The sequence below is a fragment of the Orcinus orca genome, chromosome 2 (genome assembly GCF_937001465.1).
Source record: "Orcinus orca chromosome 2, mOrcOrc1.1, whole genome shotgun sequence".
Taxonomy (NCBI): domain Eukaryota; kingdom Metazoa; phylum Chordata; class Mammalia; order Artiodactyla; family Delphinidae; genus Orcinus; species Orcinus orca.
In genome coordinates this window covers 99,115,826-99,140,572 of record NC_064560.1, presented here as the reverse complement: position 1 = coordinate 99,140,572, position 24,747 = coordinate 99,115,826, and the positions used below count along the sequence as shown (strand labels likewise).

General features: G+C 44.9%; 1 protein-coding gene and 1 pseudogene across 6 annotated transcripts in view; both read left to right on the top strand.

The window, feature by feature from the left end:
- Positions 1-24,747, top strand: part of FAM81A (family with sequence similarity 81 member A) — a 125,018-nt gene that overhangs the window by 33,669 nt on the left and 66,602 nt on the right. For 2 of the 6 annotated variants that reach the window (XM_049706020.1, XM_033437051.2), the window contains exon 1: positions 11,032-11,153. The exons of 2 other annotated variants lie outside the window; for them this stretch is intronic. The gene's annotated coding sequence lies outside the window, so the exon portion shown is untranslated. Of the gene's footprint in view, positions 1-11,031; positions 11,154-11,912; positions 11,935-24,747 lie in introns of those variants that run through there. 2 more of the 6 variants (XM_004274689.3, XM_049706022.1) reach the window with 2 other exon arrangements.
- Positions 6,153-7,655, top strand: LOC101276267 (vasculin-like protein 1; annotated as a pseudogene).

The following is a 24,747-nucleotide window of genomic DNA, read 5'->3' as shown; positions in this document are numbered from 1 at the left end:
ATGGGTTTATGCTCTTTTGAACAAAATTTGTTTTTAAATTAGAGTCTTACATCCTCTACAAAAGATTTCATAATGCCATTCTCAAAGGGAAGAATTGTGGTTTGCTAACAACACATCTTGAAAGTGCCTGAAATAGAAATACAGAAATTATGTCCTAGGAAGAAAGGCAGTAATAAGACTCTTAAGTAAATAACCTGAGGATTTTCAAAATAATAGGTACATATATTTTTTAAATACTCTATGATTTTCTCCTCATAACTCAAGTTTTCTTTTAATTTTTTTTGCATCAGAGAAATACATGTATCAATACTTAGTATATAAAGTCAAAGATGTTTATACTGATGTTTCTTGATCTTTCACTGTTAATTATTATCTATTGACTTTCTACTATGGAAGATGAGAATTTAGCTTTCTTAAATACCTCAGTCTACCTTCTGCCACATACACTTTTCCTCCAATCTCCCCAGTATGGTGAGGTAACAATTTTTGATTAAGCTGATAATCGATGTTTACATTATGTCTATTGTTCACAGCTGAGCTATGTATGATTGCAGACAACTTTTTTCTTTTCTTAGTATTAATGATTGCCTTTTTTGACCATTGGTTTAGTTCTTTTTGTACCTCTCACTAATTCATCTACAGACATTTTTTTAAAAAAAACTTTAAAATTAATTAATTAATTTTTGGCTACATTGGGTGTTCGTTGCTGCGCACAGGCTTTCTCTAGTCGTGGCGAGCAGGGGCTCAGTAATTGTGGCACATGGGCTTAGTTGCTCCACAGCATGTGGGATCTTCCCGGACTAGGACTCGAACCGGTGTCCCCTGAATTGGCAGGCGGATTCTTAACCACTGTGACACCAGGGAAGTCCCATCTACAGACTTTTTGATAGAAGTATAACTCCTTTCACTGTGGTACAAACATATTAGATAATCCGTTTCTCTCTCTCTTTTTTTCTCTCTAATTTCTTGGAAGTATCCTTCCTGTGGTGCTCTACTTCTTGCTTTAGTCTGTACTGGTTGCTCTCCATAAGACTTATTGGACATCAGTCCTGATATTACTTTTATCATATTCCTAAGAATTCTCTTTACTATTATCTTGGAGTAGATCTTCCACTTCCTGGGCCCATGTCTCTTTCTTTTTAGCTTACTTTCTTATGCGGTTTACATTTCTCAGTAAAATCCTGAGAAAGTGTACATTTTTGGGAAGTAGCATATATAAAAATGTCTTTATTTTTCCCTCAGACTCAATGGATAGTTTAGCTGGATGTAGAATTCTATAATAAAAATAAGTCTCTCTCAGAATTTTACAGGTACTGATCTTGCTTCCAGTATTACTATTGAGAAGTCTGATGTCATTCTGACTCCTGATTCTTTGTCTGTGATATACTTACAGTCTGGAAGATTTTAGAATCTTCTCTTTATCTTTAGTGTTCAGAAATTTCAAAAAGAACTGCCTTGGTATGAGTTTTTTTTAATTCACTGTGCCAGGTACTTGGTGGTTCTATTCAATCTAGATCATCATGTCCTACAGTTATAAGAAATTTTCTTGTGTAGTTTCTGCAACGTTAGAGGGCTTACTATGGGCAGTCTTATTGGTTGGCGTGTCATCCAATATTGCTCATAAAAATGCTTGTGTTGAAGTTTTTTTAAAGCTTGATTTCTAATTTTCTCTCTTTCAGTATAACAAAAGGCAAGCTGATATCTCTTGTGAAAAATTTTCTACAGATATTATTATTTTCTCCCCTTGGAAAAAGAGTAGACTCTTCCTTGGAAAAAGAAATGTCAAACTTATTATATTAAGATTAGATACTGTGTATGCTTGTGTTTTATTTTTTTTAATAAATTTATTGTTTGTTTATTTATTTATTTACTTTTGGCTGCATTGGGTCTTCGTTGCTGTGAGAGGGCTTTCTCTAGTTGCGGCAAATGGGGGCTACTCTTCGTTGTGGTGCGCAGGCTTCTCACTGTGGTGGCTTCTCTTGTTGCAGAGCACAGGCTCTAGGCGCACGGGCTTCAGTAGTTGTGGCACACGGGCTTAGTTGCTCCGCGGCACGTGGGATCTTCCCGAACCCGGGCTCGATCCCCTGTCCCCTGCATTGGCAGGCGGATTCTTAACCATTGCGCCACCAGGGAAGCCCCTTGTGTTTTAAATTTATAATGAATTAGCAAGACTTTTGTATTTGTCACTAAGACCTATCCAAAAAAGACCTATCCAACTTTTGAGTACTGAAATTACCGAAATAAAACAAAATAGTCAAACCAATATTAATTATTTGCTCACTCTTCTGACTGGATTTGGGAGAAAATAAGCCGGGAAAAGCTCAGTCCTGACTTCTGATGTAAGAGACTTGGGCAGAGATACTAGTCAGGAATGGGCCACATCTACTCCTGGTGCTAAGAACAGGGTAGGCAGGTGGAGGAAAGAATCTTAGAGGGCAGAACCCAGGTCAGGTGGTGGCAGGAGTAGGGAAGTAAAAGTCTTCCTTGTTCTGGTGATGCTTTGAAATCCTACCCTATAGTTCAGAAGAGTAAACCAAACAGCTGAAAGCAGGGGCCAGATGACTGTCTGGTGTTGGTGGTGGCAGTGGTAATCATTGACTCCTCAGCCATCGCTGGCTATATTCATCCTCAGAGACGTCCATGGGGGGCAGAATGACTTCAACTGGCAGTGGGAGGAAGGACGATGGGCTAGTGATGCCATCTGCACCTTTGCCACAGCACCAAGTATTATGCACAGGCCTCTTTCCCTTTTCAGGGGCCTGGGTGGGTGCTTAATTTGGCTGAATCATATAGGTGGAGCAGGAAGGATGCAGATAAATAAGGCAGAGCAGTAGTGTGACGATCTCACTCGTTGTTCTTAGAGGAGAACTTGGAATTTGTGTTAGGTGCAGCCAAAAATGACCGGGATATTAGGCGCTGTACATCCGTTTGACTAGGACATTGATAACTTCATGCAATGGAAAGAAATGGTTTGGGGTGTGGCTGACACCAAAAGGATACTCAGAATTGTTCCAAGACAAGCAACATCAGTAATTGTGTGAGGAGCAAGTCAACCAGATTAATTACCAACTTCTGTCTGCATATGTAAGATAAAATAGTTGAGCCAATATTCATTAGACCTTCACTCTTCTGATTGGGTCCTGGGAGAAAATAGTAATAATAAAATTTATATGATATGAGATATAATAAATAATATTAAAATAGTAACTAAAGTGCCCTAAAGTTTTTTTTTACATGAGTTAGTACCTTTGATCTCCATTAGAATCCAGTGAAGTAGGCATTACATTACTGCCATCTTACAGGTGATGCAACTGAGTCAAAGAGACGTTAAGTAACTGGCCTAAACACATACCAGTAGTGTTTAGGAACGTCACAGCGTGAATCCTCCTTAAAAAGAAAAAAAGAATGTGTCAAATTTACAATTTATGATTCTAAGGGGAAGAGAAAATTACCTCCTGAGTCTATCGTGATGAAAACCTATTACATGACTATGGGTGGGGTGGGAGGCGGCTACAGCTCCTGGTAGAAAGTCCTACAGCTCATTCACATGACCTTGGGAAATCTGCTATATGTACATGAAAACAATTAAAGTGTATCCAAATGCTGGAGAGGAAACAAAGAGGGTTACACTTGGTATTTCTCCTGTAAGAACAACTGCATGATATTAATTTTAAGTGCAGAATATGTATTGCCTATTAATCAGGACTTTAAAAAGTAGCACTCCGTATACCTTTTGCTAGCAAGCATGCACTCATAAAGCACTTGCTTCCGTTTCATTATTTAAGAAGATGCTCAAATCCCAAAATATTTTTGGCTCTGTGTATTTCAAACTAAAGATTCTTTTATCAGGTTCATTTAGAAAATTATACTAAATCTTCACTCTTTGCCAATGTAGACTTGGGTGAAGGTGTAAGAAATCAGAGAGTGTTAAAATTAATTTGTGCTCCCCAAAATAAAATTGTTTGTATGTTACTCTTCATATTCTTTCTTTTTTTTTTTTCGGTACACGGGCCTCTCACCGCCGCGGCCTCTCCCGCTGCGGAGCAACAGGCTCCAGACGCGCAGGCCCAGCGTCCATGGCTCATGGGCCCAGTCGCTCCACGGCATGTGGGATCCTCCCAGACCAGGGCACAAACCCGTGTCCCCTGCATCGGCAGGCGGACGCCCAACCACTGCGCCACCAGGGAAGCCCTCTTCATATTCTTTGATATGTACAATCCTTGGGGGAACAAAAGGGGAACTGAAGCAACGTTTATTCACGTCTCACTATGCCACGCATATTATGTACTGAAGTTTATGATGCTTCTTTTTTTTTTTTTTTTTTTTTTTGTGGTATGTGGGCCTCTCACTGTTGTGGCCTCTCCCGTTGCGGAGCACAGGCTCTGGATGCGCAGGCTCAGCGGCCATGGCTCACAGGCCCAGCCGCTCCGTGGCATATGGGATCTTCCCGGACCAGGGCAGGAACCTGTGTCCCCTGCATCGGCAGGCGGACACTCAACCGCTGCGCCACCAGGGAAGCCCCTATGATGCATTTTTCCTTCCTGGTCTGATGTGATCATTGGGAGGCCATCCAGCATCTGGTTAAAACACAGGCAGTGGCATCAGAAGTGCCCAGGTTCAAAGTCCACCACACCACAAAAATAGCACTTAAAATTTATACAATATATGTCATTATTATTCTTACATGAAATCTAACTATGGCCAATAACATGAAAGATCGATGTTGTATTTCAAATACAAGAGTATCAAATACCAACATCTGAAAATCCCACCCACTAATCAAGATTATCAACGATTCATTTATTGATCTACCAGCCCTATCAAATATCTTCTCATGATGAAATTTCTACTCCCTCTTAGAAATCTGCTTAGTATTGCAAATCCCAACAGGAGGCTTTCTAGCTATACACTATACATCAGACACAGTAACTGCCTCTTCATCTGTGACTCATATTTGCGAAGGTGTGAGCTACAGATAAATTACCTGAAACTTACATGCAAACAAAGCCTCCATATTCTTTATCTGTGTATTCATTCTTTCTAGTGCCGTAAAGCTTCGGGACCTGGACAAGCCATAGCAATGTCTCTAAGCCTCAGTTTTACTCACGGATTTTTGCAAGGAATGCATTAAATACTATAGGTAAAGCATTTAGCCCAGGGCCTGACACATAAACACTGGCTATTATAGCATCACGGCCAGGGCCCAGGTGAGGTAAGGCACGTAAGTGCAAAATTTAAGGGGGTGCCCAAAAAACTCAGTAATGAAGATAAATAATATTTTAATGCAATACTTTAAAAATTGAAATTAGTGTCAGAAATCCATGAAGAACAAAATATCAAAAATTTCAATAAGGACAGTACTGATAGCCCTGATTTTTCCTTTACTTCATGTCAATGTGGCTTGGAATGGCACGGTATAATGTATCATGTATGTTGTGTGTATCGTTATTTAGTGGGTATTGTCATTTCTTTTTTGTGGTTGACAGAAGTGAAAGTTGTCTCTTAATTCTCGTACCTGTGAGGATCACTGTCCAATAATGTACTACTTGGCAGAGAAGCTAAAACAAGAGTGTCAGCTTACGTGGGGCTCCATTGTCTAAACTGTGGTGTCCTGAACTGAGCTATTGTGGCATGAAACTTCAGAAGAGCTTAAAGACTATACAGTATATATATATACATTTTTTTTTTGGCCTATTTTCTGAAAATTGCTGGAAGGAAAATTTTTTCCAAAGTCAGTGTGCAGGAGTCTTAACGGCGCACGCACGTGAAGGAAGGAGGGAGCTAAAGTGATAGATTCCTGTGGCCTTTAAAATGATTGAATAACGATGGAAATGGATGCAAAGTGACTTCTCTACTGAAGCAGAAGATTCTTATTACCTTCCATTAACTCCGTTTAGTCTTCAGGAAGGGGCAGAGCGAGTGAAATACAGAAAACTGAAGAGAAGAAAACCTCACTTTGGAACTTTCTCCATGACTGTTCCTTAAGCCCTGTCTTTCTACTTGTTTTGATTTTGCTGTGAATTTATAAATAGTGAAGACCAAAGAAATAGAAGAAACATTTGAGAGCTTTATACCAAGAAATTTGCCTTGAGAGCTGCTACTCTTTTGAGGGAAAAAGCATATCAAGTTCCTGATTTTTTTTTTTAAACAAGATTTCTTATGTCCTTAGATTTTGAAGGATAAGTCATATATAAATACATACCTGCACACTAGTTTTAGCAGCTGTGTAAGAATAATGAGATTTATAAACTAAGGGCTTTGTAATGTGGATGTTTTGCTACTAGAGTTGACTGCTCAGAAGATCTTTTATAGCTCTTCAGTGTTTTATTTTTGATCTATCACTTCAGTGACATTATTTGTCCAAACAAAAGTCCATCTGTCTTTCTAAGCTACGACTTTTTATGAACAGTGTTTGCATTCAATGTGCAAATGTCCATGTATTATCTATTTAAGCAACATCATAGGGCCATCACTCAAGGAAGTTGAATGAGGTGAACATTAATATAGCTCTTTCCCCTTTCCCCTATTTTTTAAGTGTAACAAATACTTTTTACGTTCCCCTCCCCCTTCCCTTTTCCTCTTTCCCCTTTTGGAAACATGTCAGGATCTAGATAGTTTAAGATGAGCAACTGAGGGGACTGAGAAATTGATCCACACAGAGCCTGGCTTCTTTGTGTTTCATCATAAGGTGTGCTGCCGGCCAGCCTAATTTTAAGTACCCTTTTAACAAGAGAAACTCGTGGAAATCCAGCTGGCAGACTCAAGGAGTTCAGGAAACACGACCACAGAGGTTACACTCTGGGATCCTGGCCATGAGGTTGGATGCCTCACCTTGTTGAAAAGAGACACTGGACCTAAATGGTGCAGCATGACTTTGTTCCTGCTTGACTAAATTTCTCAACACCACAGTCAGCTAAGTCACCTACAGCCACCTTTGAAAAACACGGAGAGCACCTACCCTGAGGAGGTGGTAGACTTGGAGTAAGCCGTCCTCGACCTAATTCCTCTGATGGCTTTTTTAACAATGGACCTCTACGAACGACAGGAGATTCCTGGCACCAGCCCTCCCTATTCCGCCATGATTCTGTGGACTCTGGTGTCTCTAAGGGAGCATATGCTGGAATCACAGGGAACCTATCTGGTTGGCACGGCTCTTCCCGAGGTCACGACGGCATGAGCCAGCATAGTGGGGTGGCACAGGGAACCATCACCACTGGAATGACAGCTTCCACTCCCGGAAAGGCTGTGCCTTTCAGGAAAAGCCAGCTACAGAGATTAGGGAAGAGAAGAAAGATGATAAGGTGGAAGGGTTGCAGTTTGAAGAAGACGACTTTCCTTCTTTGAATCCAGAACCTGACAAACAGAGTCAGCCATGCAGACCTATTGGGACCCCTTCTGGACTGTGGGAAAACCCACCTAGTGCCAAGCAGCCCTCCAAAATGCTAGGCATCAAAAAAGTTTCCAAACAAGATCCTGCTGCTGCCTTCTCTGCTGCATTCACCTCACCAGGATCTCACCATGCAAATGGAAACAAATTGTCAACCATGGTTCCAAGTGTCTATAAGAACCTGGTTCTTAATTATAAGGTTATTCTAGAACTTCTGGCCATAAACTCTTTGGATAAATCCTCCTTTATTCCAGATTTCACTCTCTAGTGAGTAGTATTATGTTAAGGCTCAGTTGTTTGCTGTTTCAACACAACTCAGGCTGCCTTCGCCCTGCTATGTACACCAGCAATTACCTAAGTTAAGACATAGATAACACCTCCTAAGTTAACACTACTACACTACTAGGAAGAGTCTTCCAATATTTTATGCTTCCCTGCTGGTTGTGCCCTAATTATAATTACTTTAAAAAAACCTTGTGAGATGGATAGATACCAACAAATCCGTAAGCAAAACGTAATATTTGAATTAGCTAACACATGAAGGGAAGTTATTAGCAAAAACAGATAAGTCAATTACAGTTTACTCAAAACATGTGAAAAATCCACTATTTTTACATATAAAAGAGGAAAACAAGGGATTTCCTTAATTCTAAGATGTTACTATTATCAACAAAGAAAACCACCAAAGAAAAGTCATAAAGAATAACACATATTTTATTAACTGATTATTAAGAGAATAATGTCCCACGGTCTGAACCCCACCTTTGTTCAACATAAGATTTCTCTTATTTGATGAAAGATTTTTTAAAAGGAAATGGATATGGTGATGATGAAATTAGGGGCAGAATTTAGATTGAGTTAGTCAGTGCAAAATGATGTATTGTGCTCTCTGGTTCTTCGTGACTCCAACAGCACATATAAATGCAAAGCATATTTTCTCCTATCTTGAAAATGTTCGCTTAGCACTAAAAACCTCTCTGTTGACCTTATTTCTCACCTTCCCTGCACTACCAAACTTCTCTAAAGAGTGACCCACACCTCCTCCTGCATTTCTCTGGCAGCCAGTCTTTTCTTAACCCACAGCAGTCCAATAACTCAAAAATACCCATGAAAGGACTTCCCTGGTGGCGCAGTGGTTGAGAGTCCGCCTGCCGATGCAGGGGACACGGGTTCGTGCCCCGGTCCGGGAAGATCCCACATGCCGCGGAGCGGCTGGGCCCGTGAGCCATGGCCGCTGAGCCTGCGCGTCCAGAGCCTGTGCTCCACAACGGGAGAGGCCACAACAGTGAGAGGCCCACGTACCGCAAAAAAAAAAAAAAAAAAAATCCATTTCCTGTAATGAGTCACAATCAAACAATTCTGGAAAAACAGATAGTTCTTTGAAATTTATCCTACAAAAATAGTTTGAGTTGGAAAAAAATTAAGGTAGGCTTAAATCATTGTGCACTCTGTCTCCTCAGGATTCAAAACATGTCACCTGAACAGGGGGGAAGACAAGGTCAGAAGTGGGAAGCCGTGGCTCTGCTATACTATGAAACTTCAGGATTCCTACTGAGGAATTCAGAGTTTGCAAGAGCTACAATTATTTGTCTTCTTACTAATGGATCTTTTAAAATTTTGGATTCTGTTTATGCTAATTGATATGATTTTTTAAAAGGAAATTAAAGTCAGCCAGAATAAAATGGTGTGTGTACGTAGCAAGGGCCCTCATTCACCAGGTCCTCTTCTTCTCTACCCTTGAGAGTGATGGAGTCTTGTGGCAATTACAGCATAAAGTTATGCTTTGAAGGCCAGCAGAAGTACAGGAGGGAGTTTCCTCTGTTTTGCAGATGCTCTACTCTGAGGATTATAAGGATTGCTGCCATTCTCCTAGGAAGCCAGGAATGGGTGCCCTGCAGCTCTGAATCAAGGGGGAGTGGCAGAATGGAGCTGGGACCAGGGAAGAGAGTGGGATAGTAAGGGCGGGGGGTGGAAGAAATGAGGCAGAGGGGACTTTCATGTGCCCATCTGAGATGTACACCTTACACTCTGGAAGGCAACCCAATGGGGACAGGCAAGAAGCATTCTGAACCTTTCTTGGGACTCTTGATGGTGGGCTCTGGGTTTGAATGAGTACTTTCCCGTAAGACCTGCACGTCTTTCCAGACATAGCAGAGACTTATGTATGTTTCAAATATATTTTCAGTGGGAGAAAGTCAGTGGGAAACTGAGTGATACTGTTATCAGGATGACGTAGGATTCAATTCCATATACATTTACTGAGTGCGTACCATGTGCCAGGCAGTGGGAATCAAAGGGAAAAAAGGAAAGAATAATCACTGAGCTAAAGGGATGCTCCTAGGTCAGATTTCCACACCATAGTTCTCCAGGTCATGCACTCTCCTTATCACAATGTCAGTTTCATGCTGTCTGTGGTTATTTGATTGATGTGTTTCCGGCTGTAAGCTCTATGAGAGCAGAGATTCCTGTCTCTTTTTCTTTTTCACCATTGTGTATGCACAGTTCCTAGAGTTTGACAAGCATCCAATAAGCATTGGTCACTGAATGTTATGGATGCATTAGCCCTTTGTGGGGATAGTATCCCGTTTTATAGGTATGGAAACAGAATATCCAAGACCACATAGAAGTAACTGCTGGAGAGAGGACTCCAGAACAACTCAGCCTGACTCCACAGCCCAGGGTCTTTCTACCAAATTCCCCCTTTCCCTGGGTCGGAGAGGCTGTGGCTGGTGGAGGAGACGGATAGGAACACCCTTCCTGGGTAAATACTAGCGACACGAAAGAGGTATGAATCGGAGGTGGGCGTAGGTGGGGGTCCCCAACTCTGCTTAAATCCCGCCCACAGAGAGGAAGCAAATTTCTGAGTGGATCGGCGTGTGCATCCTGCTCAGAATGCACATTGAGAGGAAGGTGCAAAGACTTAGGACGCCCTAGGAGGCGGGCGAGGCAGAAGGGAGGAGGAAGGGATGTGAAGAAGAGGGGTGGTAGCACTTCTTTCTTGCGTCGTGCCTGCTGCCATGAGACTGGATCCTTGGTCCCAGTGGCCGGTGTCAAGGTGATTCATTAGATGACACTTGGCCGCCTCGAGGGTTAGTTAGTTCCGCTGCACAGGTGGGGCGTCAACGCGCAAGCTGTTTCCCAGACGGTGGCCTCATAAAATAACTTCTCCTCGATTTGGAAGGGGATGGGGGAAGATAATAACGCTTTCTGTGGGAAAGAGGTTTGGTAAATAACGGATGTTAGGGCTCTGAAGAGAATTACAGGGCAGGCACCATGGCTATTATCTTAATCAGGCACCATTTCAACACCCCTCTCTTCAAGTCAACCAGCCCTACAAGAGGACTTATTTTCCAATAAGCGAAATCCCCGCCCGCCGACTCCGAGCGGCTGGGCTGCGAGCTGGGTGGGAAACAGCAGCGGGAGGAGAGGCTATTTTGGGTGTGGGAAAGCGGAGGGAGGAGGGGCGGCGCCGCGGGGCTGGGCGCGGGCGCGGGGAAAGCCTCCAGCTCGGGCTGCCACGGCAACCGCGTCCAGGCAACGCGCCCGGAAGCCGCTCGGGCGGCGCGCGGCTGCTCGCGCCCCCCGGGAGCCGCGAACCCGGCCGGGCCGCGCGCCGGGCCAGGCGGCAGGCGCGCGCTGATTGGACGGCGCTCCCCGCGGCGCGGGCCCGCAGCCGGGCGCCTAGCACAGCCAGCGCCAGCGGCCGCCGCACCCAGCCGCGCCGGCGAGGACATGGGCAGCCGCGGCGCACCCGCCCCCCACGCCGGTGAGTGCCGCGCCCCGGGCCCCCGCCCTGCCGTCTCCCGTCGCCCGAGGCGGGAGCTCCCCGGGCCAGCCGGTGACCTTGGGGCGGCCGCCGGGGGGCCGGGCTCGGGGGAGAGAGAGCTGACGCTCATGTGACCTGCTGCCGGCCGGAGGGTTTAACTGCATGCTGACGCGAAGGGATGAAGTTGGGCACCGAGCGCGACTGGCGTTGCATTTTTGCGGGGGCCGGGGGAGGTTGCATGCTAGCAAGCCAGCAGAAGCCCCGAGGGACTGTTTGGGGGAGCTGGGGTGGAGCACGGATTGCCAGGGGGCAGTGCCAAGTCAGCCGTCCCGTTACTCAGAGCAGAGTGACCTTGGGCGGGTTCACCTCTCTGCCCCCTCCCCACCCCTTTCTCATCTTTAAAAGGAGGGGCTCGGGTTCTTTGAAGTTCCAGGGTGCTGTTGTGCCGTCTTACGGTGAGCTGAGGAGGGGCCCCCAAGTACTGCAGGTACAGGACATACGAGGCTTAGCCTTGTTTCTTCTACCAGGGGTTTCCATTAATTGGCTCTCAAAGTGGTAAGATATGTTACCGTTTTGTGAAAGATTATGGAGAGAAAGCAGTGGCTGATGAGAGAGTGGCTTCTCCTGATGCCCAGGTTAAAGCCTCTTGAGTGCTCTAAAGTCATGCCCAAAATCAGGGTTAAGACTCCTGAGTTCTTCCCTGTAGTTAATCTAATAGGAAACTTTGTATTTGAACAGGTAGAATCCAAACCCAATAGTGGCAGAGGCAGCAGCAAATGAAGTGAGTCATTTCTTCAATATGCACGAGGTTGTGTGTGTGCGCGCGCGTGCGTGTGTGCCTGGCTGCGCTCACGCCCTCATCTTAAAGTCTGTGTATGTCAGTGTTAGAAATTATTTCATCGGAGTAAGCAGATTTGAACCTACAGAAGTGCAGCTCTCTCAGAAGCAGGGGCGAACACTTGCAGCTTGCTCTTTAAATGAGTTGGGTTTGTGAAAGTAAATATGTTCTTTACTGAGAAACATCCCTAGCGTTTACCCATTGGGGGATGTGGGGGGCGGGTGAGGGTAGCAGTGCTCCTGAGACTCAGTCATCTGTGTCACCTCTTCTGTTCTTAACATTGGCTGGGGCCCCTTTCTGTATTCTCAGTTCATAAATTCCCCTCTTCCTGGGAGAGCGAAGGGAGGGAATGTCCTGTCCCTCTCACAGGTTTGGGGTTGCCCCATCTGTCTTTCTGCTCCAAAGCAAACCTTGATATTCCTTCCAGTCTGATTTCATCTGTATAAAAATGTGGGTTGGGAAGACAGATTTTTCAGTGTTAATGAATAAGCTTCTGTAAGCTTGTTTACCCAAAGGTTTAATAATCTGTAATGGTTTACATATTAGAAATCTGATAGCGTTCAGATAGAAAAATCCTTGCTGCCCAAGAATCCAGCCACTAAGCCCTACAGACCCTTTAATGAATCACACCTCATTACACTTGGATCCCTTAATAACAAACTGTTCAGCCTCCTGTCCTGCAGGCTGCTAACCTGTGTGTCTCCAACCTGACTTGCAGTCTCTTGTTTCTTACATCCTGCAGCCACATGCCTTTGTTTTCATTTTGCTGTAGCTGAGTCCATCACCTGTCCGTCCCCTAGCTCCAGAGCCTGAGTGAACAACTTCCCTCAGAACAGCCCTCTCCCATCTCAACGGGTGCAGGGACTGGGCTTCCCCTTGCTTCTCAGTGCTGCCTCCAGACCATTAACCCATCCCTAAAAGAGTCTTCGCGCAACACGTCATGCTGTCTGCTTGTGCCCTATACCCTCCTTATCTTCTGAATCAGCACTTGCCAAACCTGGTGACTCCTCAGAATCACCTGGAGCACTTTGAAAAACGCAGCTCTTTAGACTCTCCTAAACTTACCACATTAGAATCATCAGGTGGGCAAGACCTAAACATTTTTATTTTAAAAACAAACCCAAAAAGAAGGAAACAGAAGGGGAGGGAAGATGGGGAGGGAAAAGAGAGTTCACCAGGTAATTCTGATGTACGCCCAGGTTTGGGAATCACTTCACTTGATGCTACAAAAAAATTAACAAACAAAGAAACAAACATGAACAACTAACTTGGTTCTGTTCTCTACCTTGTCTCTTGCTGGTGACTTTGGCATCACTGTTGAGGCTCTATTAATTCACTGATCTTGAAGTTCATCAAGGTCCTCAACATCAACTTTTATGGCCTTGGTTTCTACTTTACTTCAGCCACTCACTTCTTGAACTTGTTTAGTCATGGGAAGTTTTTCCACCTTCAAGATCTGGAACTTGGATGTCAGTTTGCTTCGCTGATTCTTTCCACTTAACTGAACCAGACTAACCGTCACTGAAGACTCTGGTCCCGTAATCACTTACTGTTCCAATCCCTTTATGTCTCTGTTTATCTATTTGGAGTGTATACATTCCAGCCATTTCGGTTTTGTCCAGAATCCGAGAATCCTTTGTCTTAACATGTTGGACTTCTCATATTCCAGTCCTCAATCCAAAATCACCCTCATCATCTGCTTTTCCTTCTCCCAGTCTGCCAAGTTATCGCAAAGACCTTTGCACTGGTTCCACTGTAAACTTATGCTAGCTCTAATTTCACCTAGGTCTTACTTTTCTGTGAAAAAAGAAATCCATCTTTTATGAACTCCCAGCTGCATTCCATTAGAGGTTATGCCAGACTTTTCCATTCCTTAAACTTCCAGTCAGTTTCCTTTCTGGAGACAGCCTTTTTTCATTCACGAGATTAAGAATGTTTATATTGGAGTTTACTGCCTTCTGCTTTAATGTTAGTTCCCACTGTACCCTCCTCACCACCCCAAGCATTCTTTTTTACCCATCTTTGTCCTTCTTTATTTCCTCCCTCTGAGGAAAGAAATGTCTATCAGTCCCTTACCCAAGATTAACTCACATGTGTTGCACACTTTGTCTGGACTTTTCTCCTTCCTCCTTGCCTCTTTTGGGAACTTGCTCCATTTGTTATTCCCTTTCTCTAATTTCTTTGGTCCCTCCTTACTCTGCCCCAGCCCTCACTCCACCCTACATTCAAATCATCTTCTCATAATAAAAGAAATTGTGTTAGAGTCCCAGCTCCATCCAAGAGAACTGTCTGCAGTGATGGAAATGTTTTGTATCTGTGCTGTCCAACGTGGTGGTCACTAGCTGTATTGTCACTAGTAGCCATATAGTCACCAGTAGTCAGATGTGACTGCTGAGCACGTGAAATGTGCCAAGTGTGACCGAGCAACTAAATTTCTGATTTTTGTAAAATTTCAATTAATTTAAATTCAGTTGAAATAGTCACCTGGGGCTGATGGCTGCTGGACTGGGCAGCGCAGTGCTGCACCCTGCTCCTCTGTTGAACTGTCCTCCGGTTTCCCCGCCTCGGACTGCCCACTTACTGCTTCTGGCCTCAGCCCCACCTTTCTGTTGAAACTGCTGTCGCATAGGGCTCCAGCAGAGGTGTCCAGGTTGCAGAGCTGAGGCCTGTACCCTGTCTCCCTGCTCCTTGGTCTCTGCCCCGCATCTGGTGCCAGCGGGTACCCTTTTTCCCAGCCTCTCTCTTTCCGCGTCTCCTTGTCACTGGCTCTTCAGGGGCAACTCAGACCTCACTTATCTCCTTTCTCTTCCTGACTTCTGAATGGGAGGTTCAGTGGGATCCTGTCCTGGGCCTTTTTCTTACCTGGCCTCCTCCCTTCTCGCAGCATCAACCCCATCTCAGGGCCAACATTAGTCGCTAATGGACAGTTACCTTGTGCCTCACGGGGCACCGTGGTTCTCTTGTTATCATGTCCTTCAATCCTCGCTCCACGTCTGTGAGGCAGATAGCCTTATCGTTGCTGTTATGGAGTGAAGAAATTGAAGCAGAGAGAAATGAGAATAACTTAAGCAATTGTTACTACTGCTGGTTGTTAAGGAGCGAACTGAGAGAGCAGCCCTGGCAATCTGCCTGCGAGCTCTGCTTTTAACCAGGTTTTACTCAGCCCCCCCAGACGCCTTCAAACCTCCATTTCCAGCTTTCTGAATCCCATTCAGAATTTAATACCCAGAAGCCCAGCTCTTTTGTCTCTAAACAGCTCTTCATCCTGGCTTCCTTAATCTTTTTTCCCCTGTTAACTTTTTATTTTGAAATAATTCAGATTTACAGAAAAATTGCAAGAATCATTTAGATAATTTCTATATACTTTTCATCCAAATTCTATAAATAATAACTATTCACCACCCTTGCTTTTTCTTTCTCACACATTCGCTCTCTTTCTACACACATACACAAGCACGCACACACACATACATGTGATTTTTTTTGAACCTTCAGAGTAAGTTATGGACATGATGCCCCTTCACCTCCACCCTCAGATACTTTAGTGTATATTTCCTAAAAAATACAAGGGCATTTTCTTGCATAACAAACATCGAAATCAAAACATTGACATTGATTCTGTACTATTATCCAATCTACAAACCTTATTCAGGTGTCACCAAGAGTCCTAATAATGTTCTTTAGAGCGAAAGAAGGAAAAAAAGTCTTAAAAAAAAAGCCTCTTCCTGGTCCAGGATCCAGGTCCAGGGTCTTGTGCTAGTTGTCTTGCCTCATTAACTTCCTTTATTCTGGGCAGTTCCTCAGTCATTCTTTGTGTTTCATGACCTTGACACGTTGGAAGGGCGAGGCTGTTTATTTTGTAGAATACCCTTTAACTTGGGTTTGTCTGGAGTTTTCTCGGGGTAGGTCCAGGTTATCCATCATCAGAAAAGCATCCCACAGGGGAGAGAGACATCACGTCCCTCTCGGTGCATCTGTCATGATTTTCGTGCTGTCATCATCCTCTCTGTGACCTGCTTTTGCTCTCTTGGGTTATTCTGACTTGTCTCCTCTTCACACTCCTACATCCAGTTGGCTGTTGAGTGTCGCGGCGCTCCCTGCGCAGCCTCCTTCAGTTTGTCCCTTCCTTTCCGTTCCTCCTGTCTCTCCTGTTGTGGATTCAGGGCCTCCGCGCGTGGTCCTGGCAACTGTTGATCATGGCTTACCAGCAGGAATCGGTGTGTGCGGTAATATTCACTGGTCCGTACTTCCTCTGCTCTGTGCTCCCCTCCACCCTTTCTCGAGCCATCCTGCATTTACTTGACCCACCCCTTTGAACAGCCCACTCGAATGGCTGCTTCTCAAATGCATTTCCTGCTGGCCCAGTTCAAACCGATCCTGCCCCTGTCTGGAGGCCGTGCGTGGCTTGTGCCACCACTTGGCACCTACCAGCCTCTTCACTCTTGCATGGTGGCTCGTCTATTCTAGTTCCCTATTGAATCGAAGCTCCTGAGTGCGGGAGCTGTGTCTTATTCAGCACTGCAGAGGCTCAGTGTATGTTTGTCGACTGGACTAAATGGCTTGATTAGAATCATTAAGCGAACGCGCAGGCTGACCTTAGAGTTGTTGGCTAGCGTGCCGTACGTGGTGGTAGGCGTGAGGCCCGTGCGTTACTCTGAGGGTCAGGTAGGTGTTGGTTCACAATAGGGCCTGTTAGCAAAACGATATGTACTTCAGAAAGGTATTTCCATGTTGTAAGTGGAATAAATGATTCCCCCCCCATGACATCTTAACTTTGTGTCTATGTGTCAAGACAAAGAAAGGGCAGGTTGGATTTTTTAAAAAAAGAAGAGAGAGAAACCTAACAGCATATTAAAAAGTGGCCCATCTATTTCTTCACACTCCAAGTGAACAGCTGAATGTGTGAGGAGCAGTTTCTCAGGCTCACATCCTCCCTTCGAGCCCTCGAGCCACCTGTTCTCTCCTCTCCATTGTCACCCCGACTCTCTCTCTGCTTCCGTCAGCGCTGCCGCCCTTCCTCCATGCTCCCTTCACTGTTTCTCCTCTTCCTTGTTTCACTCTTTCTGCCTGTTCCCTTCTCTTAATAATTCTTCTATTTTCCTCCTTCTCCCTAGATTGATTCTTTTATTTCTTGACTTCTTGGATGTGGTTTCATGTCCCACAGGTTTTTAACCTAAAAGCAGGTGAAAAAAGGATAAAACAATGGCTTTGTACTACTCGGCGGGCTTTTTTTGATTCCCCGCCTCTCCCCGCCACCGAGGGTCAGTAGATCTTGGTATTGTAAAAACGTAGTCATCAGTGATAATAAAATGGTTTATGGGATTACCTTTCTGCTACAGCAAGAGAGTTACTGGGAACATGCTGATGAACATCAAAAGGGCTGAAGTTTTCAGTCTGTTAAGGCAAAATTGGTGCTTGAGGTCAGCAATCCGACCGCAGGGTGGTGAGTTGTTGAGGTTACTGGAACAGGAGTATTCCTCCTTGAGGTGTGCCTGCACTTGCTGGCTACGGTCAGCCTTTTTTCTCTCCTGAGATCGCTTTTGTGCCAATAACATCTCTGGACAAAGTAGCTGCAGAAGTGAAGGCAGGAGATTCTGCTGCTCAGCTGAGTGGGGCTGAAATAACAAGCGTGTTTACGTGGGAGAGAATGAGGGGGGTTGCTTTTGCATTATGGAATTCTTAAAATTGTTTAACCGGGAAGATGTTATTCAGAAACCCCTGGTGCCTTCAGCTTGTTTTTTGTTTATTTCAGATTTCTTTTTTTTCCCCCCGTTTTTAATTATCTCTAGAAGAGCTCAGGAGGCCTCCCCTGCCCTCTCTAAAATAGTTATAATATTAATATGCTGAACTCAAGTCGTTACTCCAGATAAAAGAGTCTCTCACAGACTCCTGTGTTCGACGGGGAAGTCCAGGCCCCTCCCGCCATGTATGAGGAAAAGGGCAGAGACAGGAGGCTGGATCTTTCTTTCCAGCCCAAATGCTTAGCTTTTCAGCCAAAGACTGGTGTCGGGTATGAACCCAAAAGTCACGACTAGCATTGTGTCCGCGTGAGTATACAGAGTCATGCCTTCCCCTCCTCTGTACTATCCTGGATGCATCGGGGGTGTAGGTAGTTTGGGAGGGAGAGAGTTTACGCAGGCTTTTCATAATACTTTTTCTGTTCTAGCTGCTGCATTCGGCAGATTCCTTTTTTAACATGTGGTAATGTGTCTTCTCTAATGCTAGAAAGAAAAGTTGCCAAATATAGCTGTGGATCATAATAAAACACCCTAAAGGTAATACGAACACACTTCTGGTGTGGGTGCGGGCACGGGTGAGCGCCCGTGCTCACTGCAGGGCAGCCTGGAGCAGAGCTCACGGCTGGAAGGCACCTTGAGTCAGCAATTGATATGTCATTTGGGCAGAGCCAGTCAGTAATTAAAATGATGGGCCTTACCAAAGTAGAACAAGCAAATGAACCAATGTTTACGAGCATCTGTGAAGGGGCACTGCACCCGTCTCAGGGGGGTTCCAGATCCACGTGGTGTGTAGTCCCTGCTGCCCGACCGCAGCTCAGCTGGGGAGACAGAACCCACGAAAAGTTCAAATTAACAATAGAAGATTTAAATAGCATTTCAAAATAGCTGTTATTAATAGATGGGAACAGAAACCAATCTGTTTTTGCAGGGATTCTCCTAAAAATGTTAGCATCGTTCCAAGCTGTGCAGAGTGGATTAGAGCAACATCGGTGGCCACTCCTTGAGTTCCAGGGGTCCCGATGATTTCAGTCCACTCGTGAATCCATCTGGACCTGTCGGAGGCCACGTGTATGTTGCAGATTTACAGGATCCCATCAGTGATGCAGCAGTCCCTGCCCTGACTGCAAGGCCACTGTAAATGATTTGAACATTTTGAAGTTCGTTTTCGTATGGGTCAGAAATACAGCCACCCTTCACCTTTCTAGCATCGACAGAATTCCCCTGCTGAATGCACTCATGCGGAGCGGAAAGGACACAGGTCTTGCAAGGTGGATTGAAAGCCATTTCCACAAAAATGATTGGAAATAACTGCCTTGGGATCCCGTTGGTGGCGGGGTGGGGGAAGGACTCACTCTCCCTGGAGCCGAAGCTGTTTGGAATGCTGTGCTGGTGGTTCCCACCGATGGCAGCCCCGAGCCTGATAGAAGGGCAATCCAGGGCTCCACGGGGGCTTTCACGCGGGTCCTGGGCTCAAGCCTCCTTATGTACCCACAGGGAATGGGTACAAATTAGCAAACTGGGAGTTGTTCAGTCGATACAGAGTTTCAGTTTTGGAAGATGAAAAAGTTCTGGAGATCTGTTGTACCACAGTGTGCATGTAGTTAATACTATACTCTAAACTTAAAAATGTTTAAGGTGGTCCATTTTATGTTATATGTTTTTAACCACGGTAAAACAAAACTTAACAGCAAACTTACTTTAACTGAGCCATTGACTCTTTTACACCCAGAATCCGTCGTGTCTCTTTGGTTTGGAGAGCTAGAAATGGGCAATTTCTGCATTTTCTGTTTGTTTGTGTGTCTTTTCTCATTGGTTCATTCTTTTATGCAAGAAGTTTTCACTTAAATTTTTGTCTTGAAAATAGCATACTCATTGAAGTATTTTGAAAAGAAGGAAAAGTAGAATAGAAATGTACCCAGGGCCATTGTTTTATTTCTTTGCACTGTTTAAAAAAATATTATTATAATAGTACTTCTAGCACAGGAACCCCTGCCACACTGTCTCCAGGATGGCTGAGGGATTTCTGGGTTGCTGGGGTAATGTGCTATTGAAAAAATATATATATCAGACTGTGTCAGGTAAGCTTCATTTGCCGTTGACCTAATGCGTCCAGAGAGGGACGTTTTGTTGTGAAGATGCCCAACGTCGTAGAGGCCGTGTAAGGCCTTACAACATTCCTTCCTTTGGAGACTTACCCAAGATTTCCCTCAGATCCACCTCATAACCATAATGCCATCTACATCCCAAAGTATGCTAGCCCAATATATTTCTAGTAAGTGATCTCGAAGGGACAGCAGTGAGCGGTCCTGAGGAGAGATCTTAGTTCCCTGCCCAGCAATTGAACCTGGGTAGCCTGGATGAAAACCAGGAATCCTAGGTGCGAGTCCACCAGGGGCTAGAGGCTAGAAGCAAATTGGCCCTAGCTCTTTATCGTGTTTGAAAGCAAGAATGTTTCAAGGAGGCAAAAACTGTAAAAACAGGGTTTCCCTGGTGGTGCAGTGGTTGGGGGTTCGCCTGCCGATGCAGGGGACACGGGTTTGTGCCCCGGTACGGGAGGATCCCATATGCCGCGGAGCGGCTCGGCCCGTGAGCCATGGCCGCTGGGCCTGCGCGTCCGGAGCCTGTGCTCCGCAACGGGAGAGGCCACAACAGTGAGAGGCCCGCGTACCGCAAAAAAAAAAAAACCCAAAAACTAAAAAACTAAAAACAGGTACAAAGTGTATTATTAAAGACACAGCACAATGTATGGGAGAGCACACAGAGAAGCAGTTTGTTTATTTAAGACAGAAGCAAGGCAGAAATACACTCCTGGAGGGGAGTGTGGGAGTCCCGGATGAGGAGTGCAGTGAAGAGGGGATTTAAATCACTTACAGGGGACAGCCCTTCCGGTCTTTGTTTACATTTGGCCAATTATCTCGTTTCTTTTTTCACACCTGACTGGGCCTAGGACCCTCCCCAAGATGTGTGCGCAACTTTTTGCCAAGATGGATCCCTCCGCAGAGGCCTGTGGGTGCATTCCACACTTACGATGGGGTGACACCCCCTCCCTTTTTGACCCCCAAGGCGCCTTCCTGCGCATGTGCAGACAGGGAAGTTTTCCTTGACCTCAGGAGTGGGCACCTTATCTCTTTACTTTAGCAGAACTCAGCTTCTGCCACAAGCTTTGTCCTTGGAGTGTCTGGGTGAGAACAAAGCTTCAGTTTTACTCCACTTGACAGACACCAGCTGTCTGGCCCAGGGGCCCATCTATCTCCTGCCTCCTAAAGATGGCTCATCCCTTCTCCAAAATTCCGGCCAGATATAGGGAGAGGTGAACTGCCTCTTAAGAAGGAGACAGGGTGTGCTTATTTATGCTGTTTCATTTTCTTTCTACATAATTAGGAGGCACTCCCCCAGTCTGAGCCCCGTTATTAATTTATGGAAAGTTCCTGCTATTACCAGTGGTCCTTCTTTGACCTTCTTATCAGTGCTTTGGCTTTTGAATTAGTCATCCCTGGCCTCAGTTGCACAGCCCTCTGCCTCCTCTTAGTACCGAAAACACATCATTTACGCAGATACCGGCTCTTCACACTATAGAACAATCTTAGCGATTTGACGCAGGGGTGGAGTAGGGAAGTAGCATTGAAGGTAGCCACAAGTCAAGGGAGCATGCGTTCCTGCAGAGAGGGGCCCCTGGTGGTCAGATGGGAGAAGGGTGAAGGCAGGTGAGGGTGGCCTAGGCACACAGGGGGGCTTGTCCTTGATAACTCATCCATCTCTGCTGGCCCAGGGTCGGGCAAGCTCCCCACCTTGGAGAGGAAGATGGCAGGGGTAGAACTTAAAAATTTGAAGGGTCCTCTAAGCTCATAAAATGTTTGCACCACCTAAATTGTGCCCCAGGGCAAAGCTCTGTTCCCAGGCCCTGGTTATGGTTCTATATAGTACGGAAAATCCAGTTTCAAATCTTGTTCTTAAAAAAAAAAAAAAAGTAACATTATAGCTAGTAAATATTTTCTATGTTACTTCATACTCGTTGTAACCATTATTTTAAAGAGCTATTGGTATCCTTTTGAGTGGATGTTCCATGTTTTAACTACTCTTTTGTTGTTGGACATTTAACCAATAACCATTTATAGAAAATGTTGACATCTAGATAAGGTCACATATTCAGTATGGAAAAAGGCGTGAAGGGTAGAGATTTGATGGACATTAGTTACTGTTGCCCTGTAATTCTAATTTGGTGGTCCCCAGAATGTACAGGGCAAGACTGAGTTCTGTGCATGTCCTGAGGGACTAACAGTTTGACTCCCTTCAAGCTCATGGTCTTTGCAGATTTGGGTTTTTTTTTTTTTTGCGGTACGCGGGCCTCTCACTGCTGTGGCCTCTCCCATTGCGGAGCACAGGCTCCGGACGCGCAGGCTCAGCGGCCATGGCTCACGGGCCCAGCTGCTCTGCGGCATGTGGGATCTTCCCGGACCGGGGCACGAACCTTTGTCTCCTGCATCCGCAGGCGGACTCTCAACCACTGCGCCACCAGGAAAGCCCAGATTTGGGTTTTTTTAAGTGAGGGCAGGAAGAAGTAATTTTCTTTCTTTTTTGATGATATAATGAAAAATAAATGGAAGAAGTTAAACAGTATGCATTTAGTCGAAGCCCCCTGTAGTCCTCTGTCTCCCACTCAGAGATGAATATGACGTTGATTTGGTGTTTGTCATTTCTACATTCGTCTTTAGATGTTATAGATTTGGCATATTATTTGGCACATTTTAAACTTTTATGAAAATGTCATCATAGTGTCCACACCCTTCTTCAGCTTGCTTTTTTACTTAATGTATTTGTGAGAGTTGTTCGTGTTGGGACTTGTAATTCTAATCCAGTTATTTCCACAACTGTTTGCTCTTTCACTGCATGAATATATCACAGTTTATCCATCCATTTGCCTCATGATGCGTGTTCAGTACCCCCTCTCTGCCCACTTTTTTGCTCTTAGAAAACAGTGCTGCCTGAAGTACTCTTCTAAAGGTCTCCTGTGGACATGTGTGAGAAGCTTTCTGGGTATTTCTTAGCAGTGGAATTATTGGGTCATGAGGTTTGTACATCTTCAGCTTTACTAGATATTGAAGATTACTTTCCAAAGTGGTGGTACTTCCCATTCCCACCCGGTGTTCCCATTGTCCCTCATGGGCTCCTGTCTATACTCAGTCGGCCAATCTGATGGGATAAATTGGTATCTCTTGTGTTTTTATCTCTTGCAGCAAATTAGATGTATTTTATAATTTTCTTCCACTGGCCAGAACAGAGCCAGTGTTAGGAAAGAAACTGTTAAAGTTCTTCTTCTTTCTATAATATCCTTTTTTAAAAATTTTTTATTTTTAAATTTTATTTTTGGCTGCGTTGGGTCTTTGTTGCTGCGTGCGGGCTTTCTCTAGTTGCGGTGAGCAGGGGTTACGCTTCATTGCATTGTGCGGGCTTCTCATTGTGGTGGCTTCTCTTGTTGTGGAGCACGGGCTCTAGGCGTGCGGGCTTCAGTAATGGTGGCATGCAGGCTCAGTAGTTGTGGCTTGCGGGCTGTAGAGAGCAGGCTCAGTAGTTGTGGCGCACAGGCTTCGTTGCTCTGCGGCATGTGGGATCTTCCCGGACCAGGGCTCCAACCTGTGTCCCCTGCATTAGCAGGCAGATTCTTAACCCCTGTGCCACCAGGGAAGTCCTTCTACAATATCCTTTTGAGATTTTTCTAACACAACCATTTAGATATCTATTAAATGACTTAAAAGTTAGATTATGAAATAAATATTCTCTTCCCAGTAATCAGAAGTATACCCTATATAATTTGGTGTCAGAGTCCCAGCTGACTGCACCTACCGACGGGGTCCAGGTGACTGCCCCTTGGCTGGTCTCTGCTGTATTCTGTCGGTTAGGAGCAAGTCCCAGGTCCCACCACACTCAGGGGAGGGGTTTACCCAGGTATGAATTCCCGGAGGTTAGGAGCATGGGGGCCACCTCTGCAGGAATCTGGCCTTCACAATAGGTCCCATGTTTCAGTGTCATGGTTTAAATACTCAGCACTGTTAGGGCAGTCAGAGACGTTCAGATTTCAGAAGACTGACTTACCCAAGTGCAGTTCTCATCAGAGGTGTCACGTCAGAGTACTAATTCATGATGAGAAGGGAAGCTGGCAGGTAGCCTGGGGCTCGAGTTTGCTGATTCCTGTGTTTTCTCCTTTTGTGCACATCCACATGGGAAGCTAAATGATGTGCTTGGTGAGTGCGGGCTCAGGCAAGAGGAGTGACAGGATCATCTGAGTGGCCAGTGTCATTGAGCCCTGACAGCTTCATGCATCCCTGTCCATAATAGGGTTCTTCCTGCTACCCCAGTTTCTTAGGTTCTTGGAAACACTGATCAACTTTGCCTCTCCATACTCTGCTTTTACTAGACATGCTGTGTGTCCCATCTCCCTTTCTGGTTGCCCATTAAGTCTCTAGTTGGAATATAATTCAGTTGATTAAATTCAGCATTTTGAAATGACTTCATTGTAGTCATCTCTCCTTGAGATTCATTCATCCAGCAAACACTTATTGATCAGCTATGTGCCAGGTGCTTGCGACTGTGCTGTGGACAGTATAACTCCTCATGGAGCTCACAGTATAGAGCCGAAGACTGACAGTGAGCCAGTGAGCACAGGCGTGATGACTGCCTTGTTTCTGCTGGGAGTATTGGCGGTATCTTGGGTTGTTCTTACAGATCTGCTGATTTCATCCCTCCTTGATTCTTTAGGTTTCATTGTCAGTGTCTCACCTTAACTTCAGTTTTGAAAGTAGCTTGCAATCTGCCCCACTGACTTTTTATACCACCTGTGTCATTTTGTAGAACAAAGGAAAGAAAAGGAAAACGAGACCAAAAAGTTGAACTAAACCTGGACTATAAATAGTATTTCAGTGTAGATATCCATCAGTCAGGGGCTGCCTAACGAGTATGATAGGTCCATTTAATGGAATATTATGCAGGCATTAAAAATTGTGATATGTATCTTTACATATTG